Here is a 21,847-nt window from a genome sequence, read left to right as displayed (position 1 = left end):
CTGACCCTATGACACGTTCGCTAACGTCTTTTAGAATGCGTCTGTCGCGTGCTGTGGAAATTTACTCACGATGTACTATGAAAAAACCCACGCATATACGAGGAACATGTTGCCAACATCTCAACTACACAGTTCAAGCTGCTGTCGAGTGTAATTAGAATTCTTTAATAATGGATGAAACGTTTTTGGACCACGTGCTGTACACCTACCTTCCTTGGACCTCGGGTACATTTTTTGAGGACACGAAAGAAATTATTTGACTGCTAACATTCTTGGTACGGCCGCGCCACACAGAGCAAGCCTTGAAAAAAACATTCTCACCCAGCTCTCCGGAGGAAGTTCCAGTCATGCCTTCGTTATGTGCAGTAGGTTTGCTTTACTCTGAAGAAGGGCATTGGCGTATACAATCCATTTGGCTCCTGCACACGAGCTGATTTCGTCAGTCCACCTTTGCGATGGACATGCTAGCTTCTCTAATCCCTCCCTCTCTCTCCGCCCCCGCCCCCTCTCTCTATTTAAGGTCTCGACACAGAGACGTGGTTTCTCTGTGTATGTACGTTTCTCTCTCTCTCTATGTATCTCTGTGATATCTGTCTGCTTATATGTCTGTCTATATGTCTCTGGTTCTGTGTTTTATCTCTCTCTCAAATTTAGCATTCTCAGGAAGAAAGTAATCAACCAGGTAGGGTGTTGACTGTTATGTTATCCGACTCTCTGTTGTATTACATTACACTTCTAAGTATACTAGATTTTGTGTTTCTGTTTCATTTATACTTGATGACGATTGCTTGTGTTGCAATCGAAACGTCGTATGCTAGTATTTAATTTATTATTTTCTCTTTATACGTCACTTTACCGAAATAACCAAAGAGGAATCGTGTTCCCCAAGTTGGCCGCCACTGTCATTAGTCTCCACCACTGGCCATCATCCCCCTCCTCGTGACTTGTCCTGCCCAAGCCACGTACATCTCGTAGCAGTCAACATAATGTCTCTAACTTGTCTAGTTTGTGTCCTCCTCTTACCTCGGGTGTGCACTCTAATTCCAAGCATGCAGATCTCTAAATCTCTTTGCGTGCCTTTCAGCATGTCACTCTGTTATATTCGTTTTTCGAGTGTCAATCCACTGTTTGACAATGTCCTGGGGGTTATTTTACAGCACACTGCATGGGGTTGATGAAGGCTGAGAGGTGTAGGTGTGAAGACATGCAAGTACAATGCAACAACACGTTTTACTGCAGCTGTCTGCTGCCAACAATGCAGCAGCTTATAAAACCCGGTGGTCACCCCATCCAAGCACTATCCAAGCTCAACCCCTGCTGAGCTTTCGAGATCTGATAGGGCAAATACATCTCTTTGCTCTCTGGTTCTTTCGGTAAAGTCACGTAGATATAACATGAATAGATCACGACGTTTCGAACTGCTGACGTGGGAGAAAGAGCAGTCCTCCTGCTGTGTTTGTTGAGCACCTGATGACGGTTGTTTGAGTTGCGATCGAAACGTCGCGATCTATAAATGTTCTACCCACGTGACTTTACCGAAAGAATCGAAGAGTATAAATTCCTGCAGTCGCAAAAGCTTCAAATCAAGATTAAATCTCTTTGATTTGGTCAGAGCTACACTAACAGCACAGGACAGTACGATGTGTCCTTCTGCTCCCTCTGTAATCGCTTGGTCTTGTTCGCCATTTGTGGCAATGTTTCTTCTGCATTGGTCTCTTCATTTATGTCTAAGAGTCTGCTCGATCGCACGTGTGATCACAACGACTGCTGCTGCGTTGTTGTTTATGGGGAATAAATTAACCTCATGGCAGGATCCCATGGTCCCATAAGCCCCCCGGCTCTCGCATAAACATTACATTAGAATGTAAACAAAAACTTTGCTCTTTTTCACCAATGGGTTTGAAGGATGGTGGCAAGTGTCGTCTTGTTACTTACCTGCAGTACCACTATTTAAATACACTATCGGAAAAATAATTTACACCCCTCTGTCAGTCATCGTGTTTCTCAGTGTGGATTTGTGAACACACTTTGTAAACAGTACATAAAATAGTACGCGTTTTCAATGCGCTGATCATATTGTAACAAGCGTTTATACCAATGTTACCAATGTTACTCTACAGAGTAGTGGGTCGCCGCTCCTCTTATCCGCATTGATACGAGCGGTATGTGGGGACTATGGCTTAACCACAAAAAAAACCTATCTGTACAGATGCATACAGGAGGAATGAACGGTGCAACGCATTTGATCTGTTAAATATCTGCAGGTAATAGGATTACCATGGATTGATCCTGGCTGCAGACATTGGTAGGTCAAATAATAATGAAGATAAGAGTGCAGTTGCATTGTATTATGCATCCCGCTATGACAAATAAAGGACTTAAGTCGTGTAGGCAGTTTGAGCAGCTTTGGATAAGACTTATGATCATGCCCATACCCGAGCATGGAGTGCATTCGTCTTCGCTGCTGCGGTTGGACATGACATAGCAACAGAATGATCCGTGCCAGGTGGGTCACAGCGTTAATGTGCGCGGTGGGATGGAGTCGCCAAAAATAAATGAATTAATTACGATTTTGACTTCCGTTTATTCGGGACCCCGAGGTCCCGCCATGAGGTTAAAATGTTCCGCGCACACGCTCTCGCAGCAAAAACACCCTTGACTCGGAGCAATCTCGCGTCTCCACAGCAATGTCAAGTGAAGACGTGGGAGGGTGGGGGGGGGCATTTACGTTGCGTCGAGCTACGGGAAATGGGCAGGAGGGAGAGATCGACTCGCGAGCGTGCGGAGGCACGAGTGACCCTCGCTGATTGAAGGGCGTCGTAGTTCGGCGATATAACAATTTTTGCCATAATTAAGCCACTCCAATACCGAGATGATGCTATTCAGAAAGAACACAAACACACACATCCTTGTTCAAGGTGAGTCGTATGGAGAGTGCTCCAAGAACGGCTCTTCAGGCTTCAACATTGTCCAGTGTGATGACAACCAACCAATCAGCTCCGCACTCGCTCGCCATGACTCATGGGTCAGTTCCACGAGGTCATGCCAGTGGCACTGGCAGAGCCAGTGGGGGGGTGGTGGCACGTGCCCCCTAATGATCCGATGGAAATCCTTAATTTCGATCGGATCATTGGGGGTTATTAGCAATAAATCGGCATTTTGCAACCCCCAGTGCCACTGTGTATTATTACGTGCCAGGGACTCTGTGAGATGATAGGACAATAGTCTGAGTCCATAATTGGCAATAAGTCACGGCAAAGCAGTTTTCAGTGCCTCAGAATTGTGCACAGTTGCGTATACAGTACACGACTTCCCTGAAGGCATTCACCTTCAGCGAGCGCGATGCCGATCACACACGGTTCGAATTCGCCCCTCGATCGATGGCTGCGCCATCACCGCACACGCATCGAATAAAAAGCAAGGGACAAGTCCTTACTTACTAACTACTCCCATCATTCTTCATTGATGGAGGGGATGCCCCCCCCCCCCCACCTGAAAATCCTGGCTCTGACATTGGCCAGCGGGCGACTGCTTTCCTCCGTGGAGGGGATCTCGGCTACGTAATTGGGTCTTTGAGCATTTTTGTTGAATCCTAAAAATCCCAAGCATGCCTCCATACTTTGGTGCTTGGACTTGTGATTGATTAGAATCCTAAGCATACTAAATGCTTGCACTGTACGCCGTAGTTTCGGGTAGTATGCAGCGTGTGGTTACCCACAGCTCTAAAAAACACAATTTATTTTACTTCCTCTTACTTTTAACCTCATACTATCTCAGTGTTTTCACTTTTACTGTCTTTGTGTTGTTCTCAACTGACTGTTCGTTTCACACTTCTCTGCAAACAATTGTAAGGTGTATATAACCGGCCACTTTGCTGGAAGCTGTCTGTGAAAACAGTTCGATTTCCCGAGAGGTGTTGCACTACTGCAGGGTCGTCGCATGATTTTGGATGTACTTTTCAGGCACTCTTAAAGATGCAGGTAAGCATTTCTCTTACTATATCATGATGTGTCGTTTTGCTTGGGGGTAGCATGTCCACCAACGAGGACTGTCATTCAGAGAGACATCATTTGTTCGTCTCTTGATGCTCATAGAATACCGCTATGTCGGATGCCCACGGACGAATTGACCTTTTCATCCACGCTGGGATGGTGATCGTGAATTTAGTTTCGTGTGCGTGCCAAACCATTGGTAGACATATTCCATTAACACTGGAATGCACATTTTGTCGCACACTGGGCAATAAAGAGGTTGCCCGTTTGATCTCGTGGCGTAGCAGTTAAAACAATGGGGCCACTTTCTTGAATCCTCCCCGCCTCTGTCGACCCAGCGAATACAGCTGGGTACGACCACAGGCGATCGACCGGTTGCGTGTGGTGTGGTAAAGTGTACGTACTCCCACCTCTACAATGATGTCTGGCCAGCATGGAAGAGTAGGCAAAAAATACCTTCTGGGTAGCTCTCGAGAGCTCCATCCTAGCGTTATCTGTCATAATGGAGGCCCTTCTGCCAGAAGGGGTGTGGGCAGGCACTTTCAGGGCTGCACCTTGTACCTAAGAAAAGACGCACGGTGCCAATACACGACCCCGCGCGTTAACGAGCCACGAAGCGACGAGACGCCGCTTAATTGAGAAGCAGAAGGACGTGCATTCTTTTAAGTGTGTATGGCAACACGCTGCGCAATTAACTGGGAACAGAATGTGTGAATTGAGAGTGGCGAAAGTCCTTCCCCCAAAGGAGAAGCTCGGAACAAAGTGCATAAACACTTCCCAAGGTGTGCATCCAGCATGTGATGATAATTGCACATTCCATTTACAGCCCAAACTACAACCTCGACATATCGACTTAGTTTGTTGTTACTGGCTGTAGTGTCGTGTGCATGGTTTGGTCTTTCTTATCTATCCATTGCTGGATGAGGGCCTTCCTACAGCATGCGAATATTTACAGGGGAGGGGTGGGGCGTTATTTAACAACACGTCAACACGCTGGTCACTCCGGGTCGCTGAAAGCGGGAGGCAGAGACATTGGAGCAGAGTTAAAGGACAACAATTAATTCTGCGAGCACCGTCCTCTGCTGGCAACGTAGTCTCAAAGCAGCCTGTGACACTCGGTGACCCAGGACACTTTTGCCAATGAGGCCATCCCTGGCCACTTGAGTTCTCACCTGGTTCAACAAAGTAAACTGGAAACCTGTTGAAAGAAATTCCAACGTGCAGTACTTTCATAACAAGCTGCCAAGTTAACAGGACGCCCAGTGCTCCTGCAGTGAGATTTGGTCGTAGACATTTCAGATTTTTCTACAAACTCATCGTCAAATTTAAGCATTGTTTTAAAGTCTGCAAAATCTCCTCGTAAATTATAAAACTATCATCGCGTCATGCTGAGCCTGGCTCCAATAAATAGTGTACTTTTGGATAATGCCCTAATTTTCATGTTCATACAAAATTAGAGAACATAAAGTGAACACTGCCCAAAGAAGCATTGAGAGACGCACGCTTGGCATTACATTGAGAGACACAGAGAGAGGCGCGCACGTGTTCGAGAACACACGCAGGCGCATGTCATGATCCAAACCATCGAGAGAGAGTAAGTGGGCTCGGGTGGGATATGCCATGGCTAGAAGGGATGGTGGCCGATGGTCAAGAATAACAACGGCAGTGGAAGCCAAGTAACAGAGTGGGTTCGATAAGACGTCCTCCGAGGAGATTGAGCAATGAGATCATTCACGTGCTGGATGGATTGTCACATTGCAGGACCGTGGGAGGTGGCGGTTACTTGGGGAGGCATTCATCTGGCAGTGAATTGATAATGACTGATGATGATTCATAATGGCGAAAACAATACAGTTCCTGGATAATAACACGGTCGACACGTGCAGTGTTGGTTTACGTCACGCATCAGGATAGAGGTACTGTGCTCGTAGACGCTGCACGCTTGCATATATCAATACACAGCAAAGGGGGGTGGGGAGGTTGTGGTAAAGACCAAACAGAAGTTGTATTGGCACATGACGTGTACTAACATGGTACGACCATGCCACATGCTGTGTAGGGGAAGGACTTTATATTTCTCACAATTGCGAATGTGCCATTGTTGGCGTCATGCCCACCCCCCTCCCCCACATCATCTTCACCAATTAGATAAATTTTTGTTCGCAAGTTTGTTATGATTTTTTGTTTAAACATTGCGTGGTGGAGGGAGTTCCTCCAGTGGCTGCGGCGGTGATGTCAATCCCTTTAAAAGATTGACAGCCCATTTTTATCAGTCCACGTGCAGGTCGTGGGGGTTATTTGACCATACTTCACCATGCTGCTTAACGCGTAGGCTTTCGCGACTAATATTATTCATAATAAAGGTTTTTTTGGGTTAGATCGCGGAAGTATAAATGTGGCGTAACCCTCCACCACCCAACACAGCCAGTAAGGTTTGTCATGTAAACAACACGCCAGTTAGTTACTACTTCAGCCCAGCGGTGTGTTGGAGAGTAAATCCACAACATGCTGGTCCGTCTGGGTTGGTGAACAGAGAGGATAAAGGATAACTCATTTGTATGTATGTATGTATGCATTAATGTGCTATGCTGGAGCCTTTGACCGATTTAATCTAATGAATTATTCTCATAGCAACAGTGGAAAATATTGTAGAATGGTCAAAAAGATGGTTTTAATGTCGACGTGTTTTATTTGGCGGGAGTGTGCCTGTAACGCCGAGAAAGCCCATCAATAACCTTTCTGGCAGATGTGCCGGCAAGTGTGAAGATGTGCAAATGCTTTCCCATCCTAGCCCTTGAGAAACAATACCTTTCGTATTTATTCGTTCCCATTTCATCTGAGTAGATAAAGTGCTCGGGTGTGTTTACGCATCAGCATTCATGCGGTTGCTGTATTATGTTTTAACAGACAAAAACTAGTTCGCAGTTTCGTGTTTGCTTCATGAATGCTTAGTAAAAAACAATACAGTAGAACCCCTCTTAACGGCGGTAATTGGTTTCACAAAACCGGTCGTTAATTGATTTGGTCGGTAAGCGAACATAGGAAAGACATGTTGAAGGCTTAATTCGTTCCGACATCATCGAAAGTTATCCTTTTTCACCCAGAAAACGTACTTTATAAGATTGAAACAATGGATATTAATACATAAAGTTACTAACCACATTATAAACACATAATAATAAAATAAACATGGTTAATCGATGCATTAATTATTATTTACTGTGCCTAGAACAGCCCCTCGTTAACAGGAGAGTGGTCGCTAAACGAACACATTTGGTTTCTATGGAGGCACTACACTACTATACACACACTATACACTACACTATACACTACACTATACACTACACTATACACTACACTATACACTACACATTGGGTCTCTATGGAGGCACTACACTACTATATACTACACTATACACTACACTACTATACACACTACACTACTATACACACTACACTACTATACACACTACACTACTATACACCACACGACTATAAACTACACATTGGGCCTCTATGGAGGCCCGTCGTTAAGCGATTAGTCGTTAACAGGGGTTCTATCGTACTCGTACTGAGTACAACCTAGCACCGTGGGTTTGATACCGGGCCACGTCTAACGTCAGCGGTGAGTGGCACTCGAGTCATGGGTCATCCCGCACCCCCTTCACCAACAAAACTGACACCTTTTTTTTTGTAAATGCTTACCCCGAGCTCTCATACTCTGATGGTGCATTGTCTTTGAGTTGTGCGCCTTTTGGCGTCATCTGGTCCAACACCATGTGAGACGAGGCTCTAAGAAAAGCTGTCTCGGGTGTGGACCAATCAATTTCAAGGACAGTGCATACATTATCAGAGTTGTGTTTTTTTGTTTGCATTCCGACCGCAGGTATTGTGGTCAATGCAAACATGACTCCTTGTAAAAAAATGTGTCAGTTTTGTTGCCAGATAAAAGGGTAAAAAACCAATTATCAAAGGGCAGCAACTTTTGATGGTGATTTTACTCGCAGCAGTTGTGAGTCATCAAATTGGACAGCGGCAGTATACACACCTAATGTCCATCATTACGTTGCGCTCCTCTGAACAAGTGCTATTGACATGAGCCTATTATAACTTTTTCCATTTCAAGCCCACGCTCAACAGCGGCATGGTCACAGTCAACCCGCATCAGAGGTGATGATGCAGCCAGATTTATTCTAGATTTGAAGCTTTCGTGACTGCAAGGATTCATACTCTTAGGTTTTTTCGGTAAAGTCACGTGGGTAAAATAATAATAAAATTAAAATTAATAAACGTAATAATAAAAATAAAATAAAAATAATATAGTATAGTAATATAGTAAAATAAACATATTTATTACTTTATTTATTTTTATTATTACTTTTATTAATTTGAATTTTCTTATTTTTTTACCTACTTGACTTTACGGAAAAAACCTAAGAGTATGCAGCCCGATGGTTCAGAGGCCAGAGTGCTGAGATCCTGAGTTCAAATCCAGGCAGAGGGTCTGTGATTTAACCGGGTTCTCAAGTGTAGCGAGTAGATGTCCTGAATCCATTCACCAATTATTTCACGCAGAATAAACAATCACGAAAAAATCGGTGCTGCACATCATTTGGATGAATTCCACGTCTGAGAATGTAAAATATCAGTTTGATTGTCATGCAATGAACATTATTACTCTCCGTAGCTGGGTGGGTGGGAAAGTGCTGCTCCCTGCTGTGTGGACCAGAGGTTACTTGAACGGATCTCAGGGAAAGCTCAATGTAAAATATCAGTTTGATTGTCATGCAATGAACATTACTCTCCGTAGCTGGGTGGGTGGGTGGGAAAGTGCATCTCCCTGCTGTGTGGACCAGAGGTTACTTGAACGGATCTCAGGGATAGCTCAATGATATCTGCTCCCACAGGCCTTTTTCTATCACAAATGGATACTTTGTCTCATACATGACACATATAACAGAATTTGGTTACAATTGGAGAAAAAGACAATCTTTTTTTAATGCATCTGAGACTGGGGCAGGCAGCATGGGGTTTAGAGCCCAAGCAGACCACAGACAAGGTCAGATTGGCAGACAGATTGGCATTAATGGAGCTTCTGTAAAACGCACATGGCCCTGCCTTTCTGGCTGTGCCCATGTAAGGGGCCATCCATTTAGTACGTACGCATGGAGGGGGGAGGGGGGGTTAACCCAAATGCGTACTCTTGCGTATGGGGGTCTACTGACAATGTGCGTACGCATAGGAAACGGGGGGCGGGGGTGAAGCCTCGACAATAATTTGTCTACATTGGCCTTCAAATGAGTTAGGTAGTCCGGCGGTGGACTATCTGTTTGCTTAAACACGTTAATATTTTTAATCCTTGATCGTTTCTGCGTGGATTAAATATTGGCCGTTCTATAGGAATCGGGGCAGGGGGAGGCGGGCGTCAGGCGTACGCACGCAGGTGGGGGGGGGGGGGTGTAAAAAGTACGCGTGCGTACAGGGAGTTTTGACAGATTTTTTTTGCGTACGTACTAAATGGATGGCCCCTAACGGAGCAGCGCTCCAACGCTGCTGGGGTTAGAGCCCCGCGCTAATGCACGGCGATTGCAGGAAACGAGGAGGCGTGGGGCTTTAATTGTATTAGCGAGCTGTGGCTTCGGCGGAATAATTCGAGGGTCTTTCCAGGAAGCACTTATTCCGGGAGCACCACTAAGACCCTGCGCACGCGCACACACGCACACGATGCGCAAGCATAACGCGCGTGCACACACAAGATAACGCGGATGCAATACGCAGGCATTTGTGCGTGCTTGCAGAAACATGTTTACGAACATTGCTGTCGTTTGTTTAGTTCATCAAAGTCCTTGTGGTCGCTGAGCACGATTTCACACGCCAACTTCTCACCTCTTCACCCCAGCGAGTTCATGAATTGTCACAGTTTGGGGTCATGACCTGTTTGTCTTTTTGCAGGAGTGTCACTTTTGTTCGGTTGTAATGTGCTCCGTTAGGCCTCAATGTAACATCCGTGCATTTTTTGCTTCAACAATTGCAACGTTGTAAATCGTTCGGTTCGCAGGCTCATGATTCAGCGCACGTATAAAGAGTTTAATAATACATATTGATGAATTGATGCGTTCATTCCTGATCATCAGCGCTCTTATTAAATATTATATGAGGGAGTGAGACGGGGGGGGAGGGGGTAACAGTACAGTGATTTCCACTCTGTGCTTTGATCCATTGCCGAGAATCGAACTCGCGTCAGTGGCGAGTCATATCTGAACCAGTCCTGGTCCACATCACTTCACCAACTGCACTGATCAGCGTGCAGTATGGTGAAACACACCCCATGGTCAAGGCGGCATGGGCAGGTCGTTATCCAGCAGTGGTTTGACGTATTACTCCAAAGCAATAGAATCATTGTTCTTATACGGTCCTGTAGTAACAATCCACCAGTGTTAATTTAGGAGCTTTCGTGACTGCAGGAATTATTCTTTGGTTCTTTTCGGTTAAGTCACGTCTAAAAATAAAATAATAAATTAAAATAACATATTACGACGTTTCGATTGCAACACAAGCAATCATCATCAGGTATAAAAGAAATAGCAACAAAAAATCTAACTAGAAAACTATAGACAGACATACAAGCAGACAGACATCACAACGGCACACAGAGAGAGGACACACATCGGCACAAAGAGAGGGGTTGTCTCTATGACGGTCCCTTAAATATAGAGAGGGGGGGGGGCGAGAACGGAGAGAGGGAGGGGGCAGAGAGAATTAGCATATCAATGAGTGTACGCCAACGTACTGCTGCTGCTGCAAGTAAGATGACAATGTGGAACGCGCACGCAAAATTGAAAACTAGGAGACAGGCACACGAAAATTAAATAACCCAGCAAAATATCGAAATGTGATGTAATACAACACAGAGAGTCGGTTAACACACAATTAACGCATAGCCTGGTTGATTACGTGTTTCAAAATTTGCTAAGTTAGAATTTTAAGTGTGAAAATTCCAAAGAGAGGACACAGGCAGAGAGAACAAATAGCCAGAAAGAAAAAGGATAAGCTTAAAACTTCCCCGTAGAAGTGGTTCAATCTTAATTTTAAGATTGAACCACTTCTACGGGGAAGTCCTCTCTTTGGAATTTTCACACTTAAAATTCTAACTTAGCAAATTTTGAAACACGTAATCAACCAGGCTATGCGTTAATTGTGTGTTAACCGACTCTCTGTGTTGTATTACATCACATTTCGATATTTTGCTGGGTTATTTAATTTTCGTGTGCCTGTCTCCTAGTTTTCAATTTTGCGTGCGCGTTCCACATTGTCATCTTACTTGCAGCAGCAGCAGTACGTTGGCGTACACTCATTGATATGCTAATTCTCTCTGCCCCCTCCCTCTCTCCGTTCTCGCCCCCCCTCTCTATATTTAAGGGACCGTCATAGAGACAACCCCTCTCTTTGTGCCGATGTGTGTCCTCTCTCTGTGTGCCGTTGTGATGTCTGTCTGCTTGTATGTCTGTCTATAGTTTTCTAGTTAGATTTTTTGTTGCTATTTCTTTTATACCTGATGATGATTGCTTGTGTTGCAATCGAAACGTCATAATATGTTATTTTAATTTATTATTTTATTTTTAGACGTGACTTAACCGAAAAGAACCAAAGAATAATCCACCAGTGGTCGGGGCGTTGCTTTCGTCTATGTAAACAATCCACGGTTCTGAAATATTCGGAACGGAATAAACCTGATCACGGCTAAATGCCGTATTGCTACAGCGGGCGTGCTCATTTGTGCGTGCTCTAAAGAGCGGTTTGCACAATTGTAGAGGAGGCGTTCTACCCTGAAAACCGAGGCTTGAATACACACAGCCAACTCGTGCTTTTCAGGGGTGATAATGTGGGGGCGGGCGGGAGAGCGGGGGTATCTCAGATTAAACAGAAACACGGCAAACGCAAAACACGCGTACATTAGGCTACATAATCGGGCGTTCAATTATGTCAAACGATGTGGGGGAGGGGGGGGGGCGTGAAGTCGTCTGTTGTTGTTGCTTCTGAATTTGCTGACCTTTGTTTGCGGTGACGTGGTTACCAGAGGTGTGGACTCGAGTCATGTGACTTGGACTCGAGTCAGACTCGAGTCATGAATTTGATGACTTGCGACTCGACTTGGACTTGCATAACAATGACTTTGTCCCACCTATGAGATGTGGACTCGAGTCATGTGACTTGGACTCGAGTCAGACTCGAGTCATGAATTTGATGACTTGCGACTCGACTTGGACTTGCATAACAATGACTTTGTCCCACCTCTGAGATGTGGACTCGAGTCATGTGACTTGGACTCGAGTCAGACTCGAGTCATGAATTTGATGACTTGCGACTCGACTTGGACTTGCATAACAATGACTTTGTCCCACCTCTGAGATGTGGACTCGAGTCATGTGACTTGGACTCGAGTCAGACTCGAGTCATGAATTTGATGACTTGCGACTCGACTTGGACTTGCATAACAATGACTTTGTCCCACCTATGAGATGTGGACTCGAGTCATGTGACTTGGACTCGAGTCAGACTCGAGTCATGAATTTGATGACTTGCGACTCGACTTGGACTTGCATAACAATGACTTTGTCCCACCTCTGAGATGTGGACTCGAGTCATGTGACTTGGACTCGAGTCAGACTCGAGTCATGAATTTGATGACTTGCGACTCGACTTGGACTTGCATAACAATGACTTTGTCCCACCTCTGAGATGTGGACTCGAGTCATGTGACTTGGACTCGAGTCAGACTCGAGTCATGAATTTGATGACTTGCGACTCGACTTGGACTTGCATAACAATGACTTTGTCCCACCTATGAGATGTGGACTCGAGTCATGTGACTTGGACTCGAGTCAGACTCGAGTCATGAATTTGATGACTTGCGACTCGACTTGGACTTGCATAACAATGACTTTGTCCCACCTCTGGTGGTTACTGGAATCACTGGCCCCTCGGCGAGTGAGGAGTATCGAATTATCAAACCAACGTGCACATGAAAATATGCCGTGGATAGTCGAGGGTTAACTGTTTATACAATTTCGTAGCCTGGACTTTACTTCGTTACATCAATCGGTTGGCTTCAAGGCAAGATATATCAGCAGCCAGTCCAGTGTTGCCAATGACTAAGGTGCCCCAATGTGGAACGTGTTGAGGCTGCATGAGTACTTGATTAAGTAGGATGGCATTTTATTTCAAGTTCTGGATTCAATGTTAGTTTTTACTTGAAATGTTTGTTTGGATAAATAGGTCCATGTGCTTCGTGAGCTGTGATCCACACTGAGAGATGTGCATTGTAAGCAAAAATTACTTTTTTTTATCCTGGGATTTTATGAAGGGTTTGTCTGCGTCTGTATATGTGCATGTGTATATAGCGGGATGATATTGTAGAAGTTAGCGTGCTGCGCTGCGGATCCGGAGACCCGAGTTCGATTCTCGCTCACAGCCAACACAAGTGACAATTATCTGAACTGGTCCTGGGCCTCCCCTAGGTCGACTCGAATGAGTTCCGAGTGCAGTGTGTAAACATCGCCACTCGGGAGACAAAGGCGGTCGGGTGTGGTGCTGCCCCCCCCCACCCCCTCGTGTACCGTTCCTGCCTTCACAGGTGCTCGCTAACAGCTCTTGCCCCAAAAGTCTGTTTTGTCTTTGTATAATATCCGCACATATAATATTAACTACGTATAATATACACACATTGTATTGCGTTAAAGATTCAGGGCGAGAGGGGGGGGGTGCATATAACAAATTATTATATTCTTAGGTTCTTTAAAATGTACTTGCGATGGCCGAAATCTTACTTTAGAAAATTTCCCGTGGTATAAATGCATGAAAAATCTACTTGTGCCGTTGCTCCTTCTCATTTGTTGCTCATGAGATCTGTAAATCCCCAGCCACCCAGGCTGTCTGCTCCCTGCTGTTCAAGTCCAGGCTCAAGGGCCTTTCTCTTGTGAAGTATTGGAAAATGACGGCAGGAAACTCCTTGACGGGAACACACTTCTTTTATTAAATCTTGACTTGTAACAATACAACGCGTGGCCTCTCCTCTTCACACTGCACTTCTCTTGACTCAGGATTCTGTGCTGCCGGCTCTCCGTGCCTTGTGTAGACTCCGCGCCTCGGCTACACTCCTCTCTCGCCTCGTGTAGACTCTGCGCCTCTGCTACACTCTCCACTCGCCTCGTGTAGACTTTGCACCTCTCTCGCTGGCTACACCGTATGCATACTCGGCTCGTGCAGACCTTCCTCTCTCGCTGGCTACACCGTATGCATACTCGGCTCGTGCAGACCGTTCTCTCTCGCTGGCTACACCCTATACATTACTCAGCTCGTGTAGACCGTTCTATCTCGCTGGCTACACACTATACATCACTCAGCTCGTGTAGACCTTTCTCTCTCGCTGGCTACACACTATACATCACTCAGCTCGTGTAGACCTTCTCTCTCTCGCTGGCTACACACTATACATCACTCAGCTCGTGTAGACCTTTCTCTCTCGCTGGCTACACACTATACCTTACTCTCTTCTACTCTCCATTACTCTCCTCTCCGGGTTCTATCTCTGCACCTTCGTCTTCATTCTTAGATGGTTCCACTTCTGCCCCCTGCTCCTCTGTGCATCACCTTATATACCCCTTCTTCCCGGGAGGCGGAGCGGATGCGGACCTCAACGTCGGCACCGCTCCTCAGTTACCCAATCCCCACGCGCTATCCTTACGATCCGGTTCCGCTCAGCGCGTGTTTCCACTCCCCGACCAATCACACCGCGCTGCTACCCGATCACTCCCTCTGGGCGCGTCACCGGCACACAGCCAATCAGCAGCACTACCCCCGCCCGCGCACTGACGCCTGCTCCTCCCCGTCAGCGCGCGTCACCACACACACACCCATACATACGCGCTGGCACACGACATATACACCCAGCGCGTATCACCACTACATCACCCCCTCCCACATAGCTCGCAGCCGGCCCGGCTGCTAACAACAACCAACCGCGACGATAAAACGACAACCAACAAAAAAAAAAACCCCATAACCCCCCGAGTGTGCCCCGTAACATAACACAACAACAACAACAACAAGAATAACTATGTACAGATCGACAATGAACCCGAAAAGTCAACAATAACACGATACGAGCAAATTCGAGACGAACGCGCCCCACGTCCCTGCGACTACACGCAGTGACGAGGCGCTCCAACTGCCCCGACTCCTCACGAGGCAGGTCATGCAAAGTAGCACGACCTGGCGCGAGTCCGTCTGGCTGGTCCATCGTATGGGGCGGGACACTGACGACCGTCCGGCGGCTCCGGCCGCTCCAGACGGCGCGGAACGGGCCTGAAAGGGCCGGCCCCGCCGCGGAGATCCGGCCGCCGGTGATCGGCAGCTGTCAGTTCCGAGACACCTGGGAGCAGATCAGGCGAAAATACGTGTGGATCAGGCAGAGACATTTCCCCCTCTGGGTCGCCGGTCACGTCACACGCCCGGCCATCACGACACAAGGGGAGGCCATATGGAGGCGAGAACGGTTTCAGTCGGGAGGGGTGAACGTACCACCGGCGCTTTCCCCACTTTATCTGAACGCACTGGGGCCGTGCAACGCGCACGACCTCCACGGGTCCCCTCCACGGTCTCAACAATTTAGGCGACGTAGCCAAGGGTGCCTGAGGGCAATGCAGCCAGGCCCTGTCACCTGGTTTCCATTCGTGCATGGACACCTTCCGTGCCCGCAATCGTTCATTAGCAATTTGGCGAGCCCGCGAATTAAGCCGCGCGGCCTCCCTCGCCTCTGTCAGCTTGTGAATATTAAACTTAATATGTTCTGCCAAATTAGAATTAGTTCGTGGAGCGGACAGGCCAAGTTGCGTTTCTATTGGCGGGTCAGCTTCCCGACCGTACATCAAATAGAATGGGGAAAACCCCGTAGCTGCATGGGGGGCCATTCTATACGCAGCAAGGACTCCCGGGACCTGCAGGTCCCAATCTACATGTGCCTCGCACACCTGCTGGCACAGCATGGAAGTCAAGGTTTTGTGGAGTCTCTCCACCATCCCGTCAGTCTGCGGGTGGTACGGGGAGGTACGCACCTTCTTGGTACCCAGCAGATCGCACACCTCTTGCAACAATTTACTCGAAAAATTTTTACCTTGGTCGGTCAGCAGGCGTTCGGGAGCCCCCTTGTCCAGGACATAGCCCTGGACGAAGGCATCCGTCACAGCCGCTGCCGACTGGTTAGCGAGAGGCCACGCCATAGGCCATCGGGTAAAGTATTCGACCCCCACTAACAAATATTTATTCCCTCTCGGCGTGACTGGGAAGGGCCCCAAAATATCGAGTGCAACGAGCTCGTTGGTACGCGAGACCTGAATAGATTGCAGCGGTGGATTAGCTGCCACGGCCGGTGGTTTACGCCTGGCGCACTCAACGCACCCCTTCAGAATATGCACCACATCACTTCCCATTCCCGGCCAGTAATAGTCACGCTGAAGCAGGGCAAGCGTCTTGTTAACTCCCAAGTGCAAGAGGCGTTCGTGTGCCGCCAAGACAACCCTCCCCCTCACAGCGGAAGGCACCACGAGTGCGTTCCGCCGGGACAAACTGTCCCATTTCAATAACACGCCCCGCTCAAGGACATAGGAGCCGGTACGCTCCTGGTCCCCCTCGGGACCCCCAACCTTGCGGCGCAATGCTAGCAGCGAGCTGTCCGCCATCTGGAGGCGGCCCCATTCGCTGAGCGACAGCGAGAGCAGCGAGTCCCGACCCTGAGAGGCAGTGGAATCATCCCCGATCGGTGCGCCCGCTGTCGCAGCCAGTGCCCCCATCTCCCCCGCAAGCGTCGGTTTACAGCGCGCCGATCCCGACAAACACGCGCATTCATCACAAGGCAACAACCGCGACAAGCAATCGGCATTCGTGTGTCGCAACCCCTTACGGTACGTAGTCGTAAACTGATAGTCCTGGAGGACTTCCAACCAACGCGACAACTGGCCCGAGGGCTGGGCGACCCTCAATGAATACTGTAGCGCCGCGTGGTCCGTTCGGACTGTAAAGTGACGACCATAAAGATATGGCCTAAACTGTTGCACAAAAAAAACAATGGCAAGCAGCTCGCGACGGGTGACACAGTAGCGCTGCTCCGCCGGAGACAACACCCTACTACCGTAGGCGACAACTCTTTCGACACCCCCAACGACTTGGGATAGCACCCCCCCAATGCCCGTGTTGCTAGCATCCGTGTCCAGCAAAAAGGGACTGGCAAAATCGGGATAACACAAGGGTGGGGCACCCACCAAGGCGTCCCGGAGGGAGCGAAACGCGGCCTCCTCCTCCGGTCCCCATTTGAACTTCACTCCCTTCGCCGTTAGAGCGTGCAAGGGTTTTGCAATAGTGGCGAAGTGCTCAACGAACCGCCGATAATAAGAAGCAAACCCGATGAAACTACGCACGTCGGAAACGGACGTAGGTGTCGGCCACGAACCGACACAATCCGTCTTCGCGGGATCGGTGGAGATCCCCGAAGAATCGACAATGTGACCCAAGTATCTAACGGACCTACGAAGGAGGTGACATTTGGCCGGTTTAAATTTCAACTTAGCCGATCGCATTCGCAAGAACACCCCTCTCAATCGCCGGAGGTGTTCCTCAAACGTCTTACTGAAAACAATGACATCGTCCATATAAATCAAGCATGTATCCCACTGCAAGCCCGACAAAACCAGCTCCATAAGTCGCTGAAACGTCGCTGGAGAGGAGTGAAGTCCCATGGGTAACCGGTTAAACTGGAACAGCCCCCCTGGAGTCCGAAATGCTGTCTTAGGTTTCGACTCTTCGTCGAGCGGCAACTGCCAAAACCCCGATAACAAATCAAGAGTCGAAAAATATCGCGCACCATACAATGCATCGAGGGACTCATCCATCCTGGGGAGCGGACACGCGTCAGCCACAGAGATCTTATTCAGGCGACGGAAATCAACGCAGAATCGCAGGGACCCGTCCTGCTTCTTAACCAGCACAATAGGCGCTCCCCACGGGCTAGTGGAGGGCGAAATAATATCGGCTTCTAGCATATCGTTAACAGCCGACTGAACATGTTCCTTCTCCACGGGACTCAGTCGGAAGGGATTTAGCCTGACCGGCGCCGCATCGCCCGTTTCAATGTGATGGTGCAACAAATCCGTGCACCCAATGTCATACTTATGTTTACTGAATACATCAGAGAATTCAATGAGCAACTCGCGCAGCGCACCCAACTGCGCCGCCGACAAATCGTCCGAGGCGGCACATAACGAATGGACCCACTCAAGGTCTTCCCTTGGCTCAACGTTCCGCGCGGGGCTCGAGCCCACCTGCGCAACCAACCCATCATCCCCAGGAACCTGCGCCGCGTGAGCCAGCACGGTGCCCTGCGGGATGACAGCTGGTCGCGACCCCGCGTTCAAAACCATCACAAACGGATCCCTGTCAGCCCGCACCAAAGTGTGAGCCACCGATAAATCAAGACCCCCGACAGCCTTGTTAGAAGGACCCAAAAGCATACTCTGTCCCGAAGCCTCCCTCACCCATGGTTTTCGCAACCGGAGGGGAATCAACATCTGTGAACCCGGGGGCACTTGCACTGTCTGCGTCGCCACCGCTTGTATCGTAGCGCACGCCGTCCGAATGTCAGTAGGGCCCGTCAAAAATGAAATCCGGCGACCCGATGGCAGTTCAATGCATCGTTGATCGATAAGAATTTTAATGGGCATTTTAGCCAAAAAGTCAGTGCCCAAAAGACACGGAACTGCCAAAGAAGACGAAACGAAAACGGGTCCCGATAATTTGATATCTCCAATGCAAATGGACGCCCTAACCTGACCGATAATGCCCAACGATCCCCCATTAGCGGCGTAAAATGGCACATCCACTGGAAGCAGCGGACGACATTGGACTGGAAGAATATTATAAATGAGGTCCGATATAATAGTTGCCGATGCCCCCGTGTCCACTAACACCCTAATCTCAACCCCATCAATAGATCCCGTAACAACGGACGAACCCGCCGAAGCAGCCACAATTCTATGCCCCAATTCCGCCCATTCAATGTCTCCCTGGTCCCGGCCGAACCCCCCTCGCCGAACCGAATCCCCGAACCTTAACCGGCCCTCCTCCGCCGCAACGCGGCGTCCCATGTGTGCCGAATAAACAGGCCGAGCGTGTGAGGTGCCGCGACTTGCCGGGGATTGTAGAGATGACTTGGGCTCTCGGTCGTCGTCCAGCCGAGCTCCCATGGCGCGCTGCCGCGGAGCGCGGCACCCGGACGCCACGTGGCCCCGGAGGCCGCAGTTATAGCACGTGACGAGGGTCGGAGTAGATCTTGGTTGCTCCGACTTTCGGCCCGATCGCAGAGGCGACCGGGCCCCCGGCCTCCAGTCCCCTGGTCGTCCCGTGGCGAACGCCTCCTCTCGTGGGCTGACGACTTGGGGTTCGGCGACCACCAACCCCGGGGCTGCGACGACAGCAGCGTTGCAACCAACGCTTTGCTTCCGTTGTAGGGCCTCGTGCGCTTGAATACTCGTGGCGACTCTCAAAGAAGAAATATCAATGTCGTCAGCTGTGTTGATAGGGACCCCCAGGTCCTGCGCCAACTTGAGCAGCTGCTCCAAAACCATCGCGTCTTGGCCCTCCTCGTCCATCCGAGGGAACGCAGCATCAGCAAGAGCCAGCAACGCCGTGCGATAGGCCAGCGCGGTCTCCGTGGCCGCTTTCCGTCTTCCGTAGAACTGATGGCGGCATGTAGAGGGAGGCCCGTAGACCCTGGCCAACAACCCCAGCGCATCCTTCAGCGTGGAGCGGTCCGACTTCCGTGCAGCCCTGAAGGCCGCGAGCGCATCGTCGTCCAGCATGGCGGGCAATGCCCGCAGCGCCGTAGCGTCGGACCACGCTGACATCTCTTGATGCGCCAAAAACCTTCGCTGAAATTGGCCCCAGTCTATGCCTTCCGCCTTGAAGGCTGACAACGTGGGCAGGCGCTGCTGAAAAATGAAGTCATCCGCCTCGTGGTTCCTCTCCGCCTGTCCGTCGGTGTCTAAGACGGCGGCTCCAGCAGCAGACGTAAGATGGCGGACCCCCTCGCGCGCTGATGACGTCGATGCGCGCGCTTGGGAACCCACCACCACGTGGCGCTCGCCGTTCCCGCCAAAAGTAGGCCCAGGCGCAATGGCGGGAATCCCCCATTCGTTTTGGCGGGAATCTGCGGGGCGACCTTGTAAAATGTCCCCCACCGTCCCCGCTCCTCCCGACGAGCTGATCTCCGCCAAGATGGACGCGGCGGCGAGCAGCAGCTCCGCCAGTCGGGAGTGCGCCTCACGAAGCCCGGCGTCTGTCCCCGGTCGCTCGGCCGGCGCCGTCGACGGACCCTGCAGCGTGGGCAAGTCCTCTTCCTCACCCCCCGCCACCAGCGGCTCCGAGTCGTCCAGGTCTTCCTCGCGGTCAATCCCGTGGGTCCTACGGGTCTTCCTCGTCTCCATACTTGGAAGCCCGTTTCACTTCTGACGCCAGATGAAGTATTGGAAAATGACGGCAGGAAACTCCTTGACGGGAACACACTTCTTTTATTAAATCTTGACTTGTAACAATACAACGCGTGGCCTCTCTTCTTCACACTGCACTTCTCTTGACTCAGGATTCTGTGCTGCCGGCTCTCCGTGCCTTGTGTAGACTCCGCGCCTCGGCTACACTCCTCTCTCGCCTCGTGTAGACTCTGCGCCTCTGCTACACTCTCCACTCGCCTCGTGTAGACTTTGCACCTCTCTCGCTGGCTACACCGTATGCATACTCGGCTCGTGCAGACCTTCCTCTCTCGCTGGCTACACCGTATGCATACTCGGCTCGTGCAGACCGTTCTCTCTCGCTGGCTACACCCTATACATTACTCAGCTCGTGTAGACCGTTCTATCTCGCTGGCTACACACTATACATCACTCAGCTCGTGTAGACCTTTCTCTCTCGCTGGCTACACACTATACATCACTCAGCTCGTGTAGACCTTCTCTCTCTCGCTGGCTACACACTATACATCACTCAGCTCGTGTAGACCTTTCTCTCTCGCTGGCTACACACTATACCTTACTCTCTTCTACTCTCCATTACTCTCCTCTCCGGGCTCTATCTCTGCACCTTCGTCTTCATTCTTAGATGGTTCCACTTCTGCCCCCTGCTCCTCTGTGCATCACCTTATATACCCCTTCTTCCCGGGAGGCGGAGCGGATGCGGACCTCAACGTCGGCACCGCTCCTCAGTTACCCAATCCCCACGCGCTATCCTTACGATCCGGTTCCGCTCAGCGCGTGTTTCCACTCCCCGACCAATCACACCGCGCTGCTACCCGATCACTCCCTCTGGGCGCGTCACCGGCACACAGCCAATCAGCAGCACTACCCCCGCCCGCGCACTGACGCCTGCTCCTCCCCGTCAGCGCGCGTCACCACACACACACCCATACATACGCGCTGGCACACGACATATACACCCAGCGCGTATCACCACTACACTTGTGCCTATCACTGACCGACAATTGTCTCATTGAAATAGCGCATACCCAACTCCTCTTTGCCTGTGATGCGTATTCCACTGTGTTGCACGGCACTTTGTGCTTGCATTTGGACTGCGCTGTATGTAAATCCAAATAGTAATTTGAATGCGTACAGAACGAGAGACCAGTGGCAAAGTGGTTAGCGCACTGCGCAACAAACCTGGCAACCTGAGTTCGATTGTCGGCGATGGTCTCACGTCGGTGTCGGGTGAAATCTAAACCGGTTCTGCCCCACTCTCACCCCTTCCTTGACCCACAC

At 49.5% G+C, this 21,847-nt stretch overlaps 1 protein-coding gene and 1 long non-coding RNA gene across 4 annotated transcripts in view; one reads left to right on the top strand and one right to left on the bottom strand.

Annotated features, from left to right (window-relative positions):
- Positions 1 to 21,847, top strand: part of LOC144718824 (transcription factor HIVEP3-like) — a 123,882-nt gene that overhangs the window by 66,929 nt on the left and 35,106 nt on the right. The window contains exon 1 of one of the 3 annotated variants that reach the window (XM_078594381.1): positions 3,626 to 3,980. The exons of the other annotated variants lie outside the window; for them this stretch is intronic. The gene's annotated coding sequence lies outside the window, so the exon portion shown is untranslated. Of the gene's footprint in view, positions 1 to 3,625; positions 3,981 to 21,847 lie in introns of those variants that run through there. 3 annotated transcript variants of the gene reach the window in all.
- Positions 20,589 to 21,546, bottom strand: LOC144718823 (uncharacterized). Its single transcript, XR_013585478.1, has 2 exons — positions 21,122 to 21,546; positions 20,589 to 21,042 (listed from the first exon to the last, which is right to left on the bottom strand). It is a non-coding gene; the product is annotated as an uncharacterized LOC144718823 (long non-coding RNA).

This window comes from Lampetra planeri, chromosome 5 (assembly GCF_965212315.1).
Source record: "Lampetra planeri chromosome 5, kcLamPlan1.2.h2, whole genome shotgun sequence".
NCBI lineage: Eukaryota > Metazoa > Chordata > Hyperoartia > Petromyzontiformes > Petromyzontidae > Lampetra > Lampetra planeri.
Note: the sequence above shows the minus strand (reverse complement) of the source record. Positions and strands in the feature narration are given on the sequence as shown.